Raw genomic sequence first — 12,739 nt, forward strand, 5'->3', positions numbered from 1 at the left:
TAGTAGAGACGGGGTTTCACCATGTTGATCAGTCTGGTCTGTGAACTCCTGACCTCAGGTAATCCATCTGCCTTGGCCTTCCAAAGTGCTAGGATTACAGGCATGAGCCACTGGTGCCCAGCCTCAAGCATTTTTTTTTTTTTGAGACAGAGTCTTGCTCTGTTGCCCAGGCTGGACTGCAGTGATGTGATCCTTGGCTCACTGCAAGCTCCGCCTCCCAGGTTCAAGTCATTCTTCTGCCTCAGCCCCCTGAGTAGCTGGGACTACAGGCACCTGTAGAGATGGGGTTTCACTGTGTTAGCCAGGATGGTCTTGATCTCCTGACCTCGTGATTCTCCCACCTCAGCCTCCCAAAGTGCTGGGATTACAGGCATGAGCCACCACACCTGGCTCAAGCATTTTTTTAAGCCTCAGAAAAAAGGTACTTATACAGTGGGGAAAAACAACATAATTTTATATGTACAGTACATTTTTAACTGGAATATGCCTGATTTCTTATGAAGTATTGTACAGATATTTGGTAGCACACTGAGTATTTTGAGCTGAATTGATTAACTGATGAGATACATCTTTGAATATATATATTTTTCTTTCATCACACATTCCAGTTGGATATTCATTTTCAAACAGCACCCTTGCAAAGTCTAGGCAGATATTCCCTCCCCTCATTATTTTTTCTAGGTACACAGTCTATCTATAAACCATGTAAGACAAATACTACTAGCATTCTATTTTACAGAATTAACTCTCATTATTGGAGAACCATTCCAATTAGTAGTTAAGATGAGAGACACCTGTTCTTCAGGCGACTGCCAGCAGGGATAAAAGGCAATACTTGTTGGATGGATTTTAAAAACACAGAGATGATGTTGAAAGCAACCATAGTGGGTAAAAATGGTTATTTTGAAAACTCATTAACCAGCTGCCATGGAGTGTTCAGTTGATTGATTTTACTATTTTTTAAACAAGATTTTTGATATCAGTATAGCCAAATATCTGATTTTTTAAGTTCTTTCTGTATGTGACCATGTAAATCTAATATCTCTAAAGCTATTTTCCAGTCATGATATGAAGATTTATGCATAAGTACATCCAGTTTGAAAGTTACTGTGATCTCACTTGTTTCCAGGAAGTCGCTGCAACAAGGAGGGGTAAAGCCTAAATTGCTCCAGGGCAATGTGAGTTATGTTTTACTTTTCATCATCATTTGGATGCTTTCAAATATATTACCTCAGACTCTTTGATGGTCAGAACTGGCCACAGATGGGTCTATTCAGTTGATCTTCATCATCCATGCTTTTTCTGGAATTCTTTTCTCCATGCGTAGGGTTCCTTTCTTTATATCTTTTTCTTTATAACAATTGTTTTATCTTATTGCAAGCTCCTGCAGCGAGAAGCCCTGATTTGACAAGTCATGTAACATGGCATGAAATCCAGGATCCGGGGGGAGAGCAGGACACAGGTGGCCACCAAGTGTGGCCTCAGCCCCTGTGCTCTTTCATCCTACCCTGGTGCTTCTCAGCCTGGTTCAAAGCTTGGGTCAGGTTCGATGTTCAATACGTGAAGGTGTGTCTCCACGTGAAGATGCCTTTGCAATTTTGCAGTATGCCTCTTGCTTTTCACTCTCAGCCTAGCCCCTTGAAAACTGTGTTGCTGACTTAGGCACTTCTTATATCAAGTCACTCCATTCACCTGTTTTCTTACTGTCACAAGAGTGGATCTGATCTCAGTTTGTTTTGGGAATAGAAGACAAACTTACAGTCTTGTAGTTTCTTTTCTTACTCTATAAATAGTGATTCCACTGTTCCCCCTACTGCATAGTGTTTCTCTCCTGTTACTGGAATTCTTGATGCTTTAGTGACTGAATTCTTTTTTATTGCATTTGATACTTGTTCCAGCATGGTGTTCACCGAGTCTTATTTCCATACTGAGAAGATCTGGTTTCAGAAGCACATCAGGTTTCCTTAGAACATCAACCCTCAGCTGATTCATTGTTGCAAGGTATGTCGCAGGCACACAAAGAGATGGAATTGTCTGTCGCTAAATGGAACTATGTGGAGAGTAACTCATTGTTGCTGTTGGCTAGCTAATTTAACAGCGATTTATCACATTATCTGTTTTGGACAAAGAAAGGCAGAGTGGAAGCTTTTCCTGTGGTTGAGTGAAGTTTGCCTGTTTGGGTTGTGTACTGATTAGAGTATATTGATTTGTGCACCTGCTGTGCAGCTATGAAGTGGAGCTCCTGGTTCTCCGTGTTGTGCTACTGGAGGGATGGTGAGGCTTCCACACAGGCTAAACCTGCATTTACTGCTTCTTCCTTTAAATCTGTCTTTTTTTCAAAATGTAAACACATAGGAGTGTCTTTCTCAGTCCATTTGGGCTGCTATAACAAACTACTGTAGTCTAGATAGCTTATAAACAACAGATATTTATTTATTTTCTTAATTTCTAGAGGCTGGGGAGTCCAAGATCAAGGAATTGGCAGATTCTGTGTCCAATAAGGCCACTTTCTGGTTCACAGATGGTGTCTTCTTGCTGTGTCCTTGCATGGTGGAAGGGAAGACCAAGCTCCCTGGGGCCTCTTTTATGAGGGCACTAATCCCATCAATGAAGGCTTTGCCCTGTGATCTGGCTACCTTTCAATGGCCCAATTTCCTAGTACCATCATCTTAGTACTACCTCTCAGTGACATGAGTGTCAAAGAATTTGCAAACATATTTTAAAAGCAGCACACCTTTCTAAGACAATGTTAATATATTCTTTAGATTTGAATCTAAAGCCATGCCTTGTTTCTATAATCCTGATTGATCAATTGACTGATCGATTGATTCAAGAGTTAAGCCTGGTGTGGTGGCTCACGCCTGTAATCCCAGCACTTTGGGAGGCAGAGGCAGGTGGATCGCTTGAGGCCACGAGTTTGAGATTAGCCTAGCCAACATGGCGAAACTCCGTCTCTACTAAAAATACAAAAATTAGCCGGGTATGATGGCACATGCCTGTAGTCCCAGCTACTTGGGAGGCTGAGGCAGGAGAATTGCTTGAGCCTGGGAGGTGGAGGTTGCAGTGAGCTGAAATCATGCCACTGCACTCCAGCCTGGGAGAAAAAGTGAGACTCTGTCTCAAGAAAATAAAACAACAATAAAAACAAACAAACAAAAAAATGTAAGGAAAGGAGTTAAAAAGCACTCATCTGCTGTAAAGTTCCATCACAGGTCAATATATTCAGTGACATCTCATGAGCAGTATGGAGCCTTTGTGCATACCACACTGACCCAATTCATGCCAAGCATTTTATGGATAGTTAATAAAGAGACAAAATGAATGAATGGATATATAATTCGTTCACCTATCTGTCATCAATCAAAAGAGCTTTTAAGCCAGACAGATTAGAAGCCAATGGAATGAATTATAACTTGGTACCTTGGGCAAGAAAATGTGTTTCTAAAATATAATTAGTATAACATTTGTTTTGCTTTGTTTTGTTTTGTTTGTACATACAATTTAGTTAAAAGGCATATATTCAAATAAATGCCTGATTTGGTGACAGAAGGCAAATGTTTTCTGAAGAATATTAAGAGGTTTCCAGTCTTAATATTTTTTAATTATTTGAAAATAATTAAATGTTTGAAATGTACAGGTGATAGTAGCCCCGCACCCCTCCACTGTTAGTGGAAGAAACACTGGGTGGGCTCAGAAAGCTGGAAGACCGCTGCCAGAGGCTCCTCAGGGTTTAACCTGGACCCCTTCCTTTCACTACAAAATTGATGCCAGTGCAGAGGCCTAAGATAGTTCTAAAATTCCAGACTCATCAACTCATAATAATATCACTACTCATTCATACAGTGAGGAGGGATTTTAGAGGAGTATTTGGTTCGGGCCCCCATTTTAGACATGGATGTCACGGGCTCTTTTCTACTTCGAGGTTATTTTTCTTTGTGCCTATCTGCATATCTGGGGGTAGCTCTATGTGAGGATCATGTGCCTGATCCTCAGTGGCTGGCCACCACCCTAATGTGCTCCTCTTACCAGCCAACATTGTCCCCTAGGGAGACTCTTCCTATCTGTAGCCCTGGGCTAGGACATTATCACTGCAGCCGTGGATTTACAAAGGATTTTGAGACAAAAGATGTCTACCCTGAGCACATATGTATTTTAGGAATGAGGAGAATGGATTCAACACAGAGAAAAGATGACTGGAGTGGGTCAGACGTAAGGTGATGAAGGCACGAATTATGCAGGGGTTACACAGGTGAAAATTAATGCACATATATGAAGACTTTGCAGAGTCGATTAGCAAATTATATGAACTGCTTTGGGCCAAGGGACAATATTGGGTTGGGAAGTATATTGTGTTTGAGCATTTCCGTCTGCGTAGTAGGAGTGTGACTCACTGAAAGGAATACCAGATGAGAAAGGACGGGACTTTGGCTGGAAGGCAGGGAAGAAAAGGGAACCCGGATAAATTGTCCTTGGTTATTGCATAGGAAAATGTGATCCCCAAACCTTTGTTGCTGGCAGAGAAGAAATATTGCTTAGCAAAGAGTGTTTATTTAATGCAAAGAACTTCTTTTTCTAGGGGCCAGATTTTTTTTCTTTAATCATCACTACTCATATAACAAGATTTAAGTGAGTGCTGTCTTTTAAAGTCCAGACTTTTTTTTTTTTTTTTTTTTTTATAAAGTGTCTAATCAAGGGAATGGAAGATGAGGAGAATGGTGGCTCTGGGAATTTACTTTCGTTGTGGACCAGACTTTTTCTCAGCTAGGAAAAAGGTGAGTAAATATGACCTGGTGTTTTTGAAAACTGCATAAACTTCAGTGCTTGGGGATTTCCTGAAGGTGGCTTTTAATGGGGCTCTTCCCCTAACACCCAGAAGACCTGTGGGTGTGGGAAGGGGCCATCCAATTGCCACAGCGATTGGGTGGGGTGCCTCTGGCATTTCCTGGGAGGGCATCGGGATGCCAAGTGAGCCACAGTATGTGGAAACTCACACATAAAAGGCTTAAAGGCTTGTACCTCTCACAAAATGCCAACAGCACTTGCTCAGAGAAACAATGAGGCTGGACCTGCAAAATGAATTCGCACTGAGGGCTCTGTGATTCCTTGACTTTAACGTGTGGGGAGATTCAACGTTGTTTTTTTGTTTTGTTTTGTTTTGTTTTTAATGAAACCAAGATATGAAAGCTCAACCCTAAACTGACCAAGTCTTGTTGCCTGAGGTCTCTGTGGGAGGGAAGCCGCAGGCTGAGCCTGGATCAGCTGCTGGCAGTGAAAACCGTTGCTGGGGTCATGGCAGGGGAATCCTGGCTATGAGGAGGCACAGGAGCTGTGCATGCCAGGCCTGGCGGGAAAGGCTTTCCCAGAATGCACTTGGGGCTGGAGAGACAAAGTCCTGGGGACAACGCAGGCTAAGGCTTTGGGCAGGATGTTCGGTGGTGGCTGAATGGGGCAGGCTTCAGGGTCTGTCAGATACCTGCCCCCAAGAAGCAGTACCGTAGAAGGGAAAAGAGAATCCCTGTCTTGTGTCCTTCTTTCCATCACAGACGTCAGCATCTGATGGCATTTCCCCTTCTGTGTGGCACAGTTCAGGGCTATTTCTTGGGTTTTACTAGAGAACAACCTGTCTCCTGGGATTCCGCGGTGACAAGGCTTCCGCATGAAGCCTCAGATGTTCTAAAAGTAGGGTGCAGGGCCCAGTGAGCTGCGGAGTGATGAAGTGGGGGAAGTTCCCCAGTGTCGCTGCTGAGACAAATGCCTGACTCCCATAAGTAAAGCAACACCACAGGGGTGGCTTAGGATGCACACAACCTGCCATTAGTGGAGGGGGACATTTGGTTTCCCCTAACAGGGATGAGCCACCACCATTGTTGCTCTGTGCCAAGTGTGGAAGGAAGCTTTTGTGGGGTGGGCCTCACAGGGTCTGGCCTGAAAGCCTGAGCGGCACTAGTCTTTTCATGACGAAAAGCAGTGAGATTCTGAATTGGAGCAATACTATCTTCCAGCACCTGAGTCCTGTAGGAGCCAGCATGCTTCCACTGCAAAGTCTGGAAATGCATCTGGGAAGCATCAACCAAGGTCTAGATGCTCTGCCTGGCGGGGGACACCAGGGGACATTGCCCTCAAGGAGTTAGCCTGTAGGGAAGGCAGACAGGAAAGCAAACGATGTCAATGGAATTCAACACATGGCCATGATAGACAGCTGTAAAAGATATGAAGGGGGCACAGATGAGGGGGTCATCAATTCTGCCCAGGAGGGTAAAGGAGACAGGGCAGGGAAATCTCCCCAGGAGATATGATGGCTGAGTGGGGCCTTGAAGAGTGGGTATAGAGTAGCCAAGATGACAAAGTGGTATGGAAGTCCAGGAAGAAGCCGTGGCATAACAAAGGCATGGCTGTGTGGAATAACACATGGAAATTGCAAGTAGCTCCTTAGAGTTGTTTATGGAGGTGAGCTGGGAGCAGTGGCAGCTGGCAGTCAGGTAGGGGCTGGATCAAAAGACCTTTTGTGTCACACTGAGGAGCTGGGAAGTTATCCTGTGAATGAAATGGTACCTTGAAGGGCTTCAGGTTGGAGAACAAGGCAGCCGTAGCTGTGTATCTCTGCCAGAAGATGCTACTCTGCCAGAATACATTGGAAGGATTGGGAAGGGGCAAGACTGGGATTTGCAAGGTCAGTTTTAGGAGGCCATTGTGCTGAAGAGTCTTGGTGATGAAGCCTGGAATGAAGGCACGGGCCCTGGGGTAGTTCAAGGGCACTTCTGTGATATACTCAAGAGGTAGACACAACAAGATCTCATGGTTCCTGGGAAATATGACGGGGAAAAGAGAAATCATAGCTCTAGAGCTCCAAATTGGGTGACAGGGTGAATTGTGGTGCTAACAACCAGGGTAAGGTATATAGGAGAAAGTTCTTTGTTTTTGATTGAGAGTGGTTGGGTATAAGAGGTGGAGAGGAAAAATATAGAGAGAATGAGCTCCATGGAGTTAGTTTTAGACCCAGTGCGTTTGAGATGCTTATGAGATGTTCAAGTGGAGATGTCCAGCAGGCAGCTGGGTGTATAGTGGAGAGCCCTCTGTCATTCACATAATTCATTTACTCAAATCTAAGGACACACAGTCAGCAAACAGAGACACAGAGAAAGAAATGGACAGTTTAAAAAGTGTTGCTCACTCCATTCTGCTCAGCACATGCTCCATACAGAGGATGAGATGGAAGACCCCCGCCCTCCAGTGCCTCAGTGGGGCTCAAGTGCCAGGTGCACCTCAAAGCCTGAGCATCTGGCCTTGCTGAGTGTGGCTTTAGGGTGGGGTCAGCAGGCCTGTGCCCAGTGGCCAGATCTGACCTGTCACCTGTTTTGGTTTGACCAGTGAGCTAAGAATAATTTTTAAAATTCTAAATGTTAAACAAATCAAAAGAATATCTCAAGATATGTAATAATTTTATGAAATCCAAATGCCAGTGTTTATAAAGTTGTATTGGAACATAGGAACAGGGAGTCAGCGGGGCCTTTCTGGATGCTCTAGGGGAGAATCCATTCTCTTGACTTTGTGCAGTTCCAGAGGCTGCCTGAATTCCTTTGCTTGCAGCTCCTTCTCCACCTTTAAAGCCAGAAATGAGGATTGAGTTTTCCTCACATCACAATGACTCTGACACTCACTTTTCTGCCTCCTCTTCCACATTTAAGGACCCTTGTGGTTACACTGAGCCCACCCAGGTAAACCAGGAAAATCTCTCCACCTCAGGCCAGTTGATGCACAGCCTTCATTTCATTAGCAACCTAAATTCCCCTCTGCTATGTAACACAACTCAATTACAAATTCTGGAAATTAGGACGTAGACATCCTTGCTGGGGAGGGGATAGTTTTAACCTGCTGACCACAGACAGAGATACAGACTTGGGAATTCACAGATTTAGGGTGGTATTGAAGACAAGAGAATGGATGGTACAGCTCATGGAAAAGGCATGACTGAGATGAGGCAGAAGGAAAAATCCATGGCACACACAAGGCTTTGAGTGGCGCAAGAAGAAAATCCTAAAAAGGAGATGGAAACAGGAACAGTTCAAGGAAAGTATCTGATCTAGAAAGCCAAAAAGAGAAAAGAGTTCCAAGCAGAAGAGAGGAAAATGCTACAGGGCAGCCACGAGAGATCTGGGCTGAAAGGCAGCCTTTGGACTTGGCGACTATGCATGGTGGTGGTGCCTGATGGCTTGGCAAGACCTGTTGTTAGCACCCTTGTCCCCATCCAAGCCCCTGTGACTTGTCTGGGGAACAAGAATGGAGCATTTGATTTAGGCCTAGCCATAGCATTGCTTTTTCCTGCCTGTAGGAGTTGGTTCAGGGCTGAGCACTTGATTCCATGTGCGTCAATGAGAAGCAATGAGGAGCCATGAGATTGTGCTGGGGATGATTTTAACGTAGAGTTTTTCCAGGCCTGTGGCTTCCGTGACCATCTTCACACCCAAGTGAAGAAGGTTTGATGATGGAGCAAGGGAGAGAGGAGAGAAAGAGTAGGGATAAGAGCAAGAGAAAGGAGAGATTGAGAAGGAGAAATCAGGTCAGGTGACGTCATGTGAGCCCTGCTGAAGCCAAGACTGGACACCTCACTTCCGGAACCAATATATTTGTTTTTATTTTTCTGAAGTCAGTTGGAGCCTGGCTTTCTGTCACTTGAGCCATATGAACCCTATCTGATCTGGGGGCCTTTAATATCTTTTGCCGTGCAGAATTGGTGAGTAGAAGCTTGAAGATGTTGTACTAAAAATGCACCTCACAAAAGAAAAGAACCTCTAGTAGAGATGCATTTGCTTTGGTGACTACCATATGTTAAAAGATGAAGGCCGTAGGATATTCAGAGAGGGCTCCCCACTAGGTCTGTGCTCTCTTGGGCTCTTCGGCTGACTCTCTGTGGTGATGGCTGCTCTGGAGCAGCCACTCTTGAAGCATGGACCTGGCACCAGCGGCATCAGCATCACTTGGGTATTGGTTAGAAATCCAAAGTCTCAGATTTCTCCAGACTTCCTGGATGAGAAACTCTGGTGACTGTGGAAGCCCACAGTCTGTATTTTTAATAGGCCCTCTGAATGACTGTGATGTACGCTAAGGTTTGAGAACCATTGTTTCTGGACTGAGTTTCTAACTGTTGCTGGGAAGAGTATCGCTGGAGGGTCATATTGGATGCATGTGGGATTCAGTGGATCTTGATGTCAAGGGAGGCTGGAGATGTGATTTCCTTGCTGAAACTGACACACTCAAATTCTTACCTTTAGACACTTTGTTGACAGCCTCACTGCAACACCAGGATTTTGTGATAGAAGTTGAAACACAGGTTTGGGTTTTCCTGAAACATCAAAGTGCAGTGATTTTTCAATTGCAAAGACCTGGCATCAACCTAAATGCCCATCAGTGACAGACTGGATAAAGAAAATGTGGTACATAGACACCACAGAATACTATGCAGCCATAAAAAAGAATGAGATCATGTCCTTTGCAGGGACATGGATGGAGCTGGAGGCCATTATCCTTAGCAAACTAATGCAGGAATAGAAAACCAAATATCACATGTTCTCACTTATATGTGGGAGCTAAATGATGAGAACACACAGGGACACATAGAAGGGAACAACACACACTGGGGCCTTTTGGAGGGTGGAGAGTGGGAGGAGGGAGAGGATCAGGAAAAATAACTAATGGACACTAGGCTTAATACCTGGGTGATGAAATAATCTGTGAAACAAAACCCCATGACACAAGCTTACTGATGTAACAAACCTGCGCATGTAGCCCGGAAGTTAAAATAAATATTAAGAAAACAAAGGGCAGTGATCTGTGAGTTCTGGTTTCTTTTCTGGAAATTGTGATGGTTAATTTAGATCTCTTTAGTCACAGCTGTATAATCCCACTGGCTCCTGATGAAGTGTGGCGTAATGGAAAAGAATGTGATCACTGAGGGAGCATCCCACTTCTCCAAGTACAATCGGGTGTACGAAAGCGGGTGTCTTCTATATAAAATGGGAAATGAAGCTCTTCAATAATGGATTCTTACTGTCTCTAGGGCTTGCCTGGGCTAGGAGCTATGCAGCGGGCCGCATTATAGAAGACGTTCAATGGGGTTCAGAGACACAGAACTCCACAGGACTCCCAGTTAAGATGGAGGGGAAATTACCTTAGGAAAGTCTGAATCACTTTCCCCAGAGGTGGGAGGTAAGTGCCTGCTGGTGCCAGGTGCTTTTGCTTTACTTCTCACAGCAGAGTAAACATTCATGGAGGGAGAAAACATGGGCTTGGAAGTCACAGAGCCTGAGTTTGAATCTTGGTGCTATCACTTGGTAGCTGTGTGACCTTAGATATGGAACCAAATCCATCTGAGCACCTGTTTTTCCATTTGGAAAATGGGATAATACATGTCTTCTTCAGTTTCCATGAGGTGTAGAAGGGATGTAAGAAGCACTTGATACATGACACCTACTCAGTTGATTTTCCTCTCCTCTAAGCCATCTATTACGCTTTCCCAGTCTCCTTTCCTCAAGTGCCAAGTGTCTTCATGTTGCCCTCCTGAGTCTCAAGTCTTACACTCTTGCCAGACTGTTTCTCTGCTATGTCCTCAAGTCTTCAGAATGACTCTTTCCTTTCCTCCTCCAATAATAACCTCCCCTTTCCAACGTAGCCAGGCTCGATGTTGCCGTTACCATCTAATTAAAGAAACTGATGCTCCTGGTGAACTTGACAGGGCAAAGCCTCCCAGATGCTCATGCTTTGCCCTTTCCAGTCTGCAAAGGAGCCGATTAAGCCACAGGACTGTCCCGCTGGCAGGCGTATGGAGGTGCACCTTGGGGCTGATAGGTGCTTCTGGGACCTCCTTTCGTGGATGCGTTCTCTCCTGCCTCCATTCATTCATTCGTGCAATGAACAGGTGGAGGGTCTGACGTATAGGATCCAGGTACTGTGCTAGTTACAGGGGACAGAAGGATGAATGAAACAGTCTTGCAAGTCAAGAAGCTCAGACCTGGACAGTAGATTCAGAAAGTTATAATGAAGAATACAGTAATTGGGGAATGCAGAAGAGGAGGCCTAAGTTGACAAGATGGGTTGAGTGTGCCCGGCAGGAAGGGAGGATACCTTCAGGAAGGTTTGAGTCTCAAAAGATAATTAAATAGGTGAAGAGGTAAGCAGATGTTAGCTAAGGAGCCAGTATTACCAACAACAGAGATAATACACTGTGTTCCTGAGAACCCCAGAAAATTACATTGTTCCTCCGTGCAGTTTGAGAGAATGTTTGAAGATCAAGCTGAGTTAGGCTGTGGCCTGCTAATTTTATCAAATGAATGGGCAGCCCCTAGAAGTGTCCACTCGGCAGGGGCAGGGGGTGGCTGATCAGATTTAGCTAAATTTCTAGCTAAAATATCTTGAGTGCTTAGCACGTGCCAGGCACTGTTTTAAGCGCTTCACTGTAATTGAATCATTTAATGCAGCTCCCTCTGTCACGGAGGGGAGGATGAGCTTGGGAAGGGGAGATGGGGGGCAGGGAGGCTGATCAGAAGCAGGAATGAATGAACATGGGGTGAGGGTGGGGGTCCAGGGGTCCAGTGGGTCCCCAGAAGTCCGGCGCTGGCAGTGGTCTGAAGAACCATGTCTGAAGAACCATGTCTGAAGAACGATGTCTGAAGGTTGAGCCAGAGAGCGGCTCCGGAGTGGACTGAGCCAGAGAGTGGGGAGAGCAGCAGGCTCCCAGGAAGGCTGAGTTATCTCTGGGATTGCTCCACAGAGCTGGGCATCACCTCTCACGGGGAAAGGGTAGTCTGTCCTTGGACCCTGAAGCCGGAAATCTTGCATTCTCCCCAGGTCTGGCCTTTGTACTACCAGGTGTTGACTCGCTCTTTCCTGGTTGTAAATATAGTATCTCTGCCTGACACACATCTTTGTTCCACACCAGATCTTTTGCAGGAGAGGAAAGTCATTGGCGACAATGGCTTCTCCTTACTCCTGGTGCACTGGCGCCTTGAGAACTGCTAGAAGCAGCCGCGCTGCGGGAAGAGTAACTGAACATTCTTGCCTCTCCTGGCTGCCCTCAAAGGAGGCGATTTTCTGCTGCGCTGCCCTTGACCTCTGCCTCTGCCCGAGCGCTCTGCCCTCCTCACAAGGCACGCGGGCAGTGAGGGGGCTCATCGTCTGGCGCTGCCTGTGGCGCCGACGGCCAGCAGAGGGCAGCATTGAGACACGAACGAGGGAGCGCCCGCGAGGCGCCGCGGGGGCAGCGGAGCCGCAGGACCCCAGATCCGTGGCGGCTCCAGCCTTTCAAACGACTCCCCCGGGAACTCTTTCTGCTGGGTGTGGGCTGCCGAAAATAAGCAGGTGATAGGAGTGAAAAAATGAAACAATTCTGTTCCGCAGAATGAAAATGAGTTGTCAATTAGCGTCTTATCTGCCTATGTCACCTTCTCCGCGCTTTAAGATGGCTTTGTCTGTGGGCAGGAGCCGGGGACCTCCCCAGGGCAGAAAGTGGCGCCACCAGCAGCGGGAGGGGCGTCAGGGGACTGAGCCAAGGCCGGGGGCGGGGGTCTCAGGACCCAGGGCCTGTGGAGAAGGGAGGGCGCAGGCGCATTTCCAGCCCGCTGGGGCCAGGTGGAAGGCGACAGCCCTGCTGCAGGGGGAGGCACGGGGAGGGCGCCAGAGAGGGCTGCCAGGCTCGCGCTTCCCCTCAGTGGTCTGGGTCTGCTTCCACGTCGGTTCTGTTTATCAG

At 46.1% G+C, this 12,739-nt stretch overlaps 1 long non-coding RNA gene across 2 annotated transcripts; it reads left to right on the plus strand.

Annotated features, from left to right (window-relative positions):
• Positions 1–308: 308 nt before the first annotated feature.
• On the plus strand, positions 309–10,785 carry LOC111549217. 2 transcript variants are annotated; one of them, XR_002733648.1, is made up of 4 exons: positions 309–1,178; positions 1,899–2,001; positions 4,682–4,772; positions 10,055–10,785. It is a non-coding gene; the product is annotated as an uncharacterized LOC111549217 (long non-coding RNA). The 2 variants fall into 2 exon arrangements; XR_002733647.1 differs by having other exon boundaries at positions 309–2,001.
• The last annotated feature ends 1,954 nt before the right edge of the window (positions 10,786–12,739 follow it).

This window comes from Piliocolobus tephrosceles, chromosome 7 (assembly GCF_002776525.5).
Source record: "Piliocolobus tephrosceles isolate RC106 chromosome 7, ASM277652v3, whole genome shotgun sequence".
NCBI lineage: Eukaryota > Metazoa > Chordata > Mammalia > Primates > Cercopithecidae > Piliocolobus > Piliocolobus tephrosceles.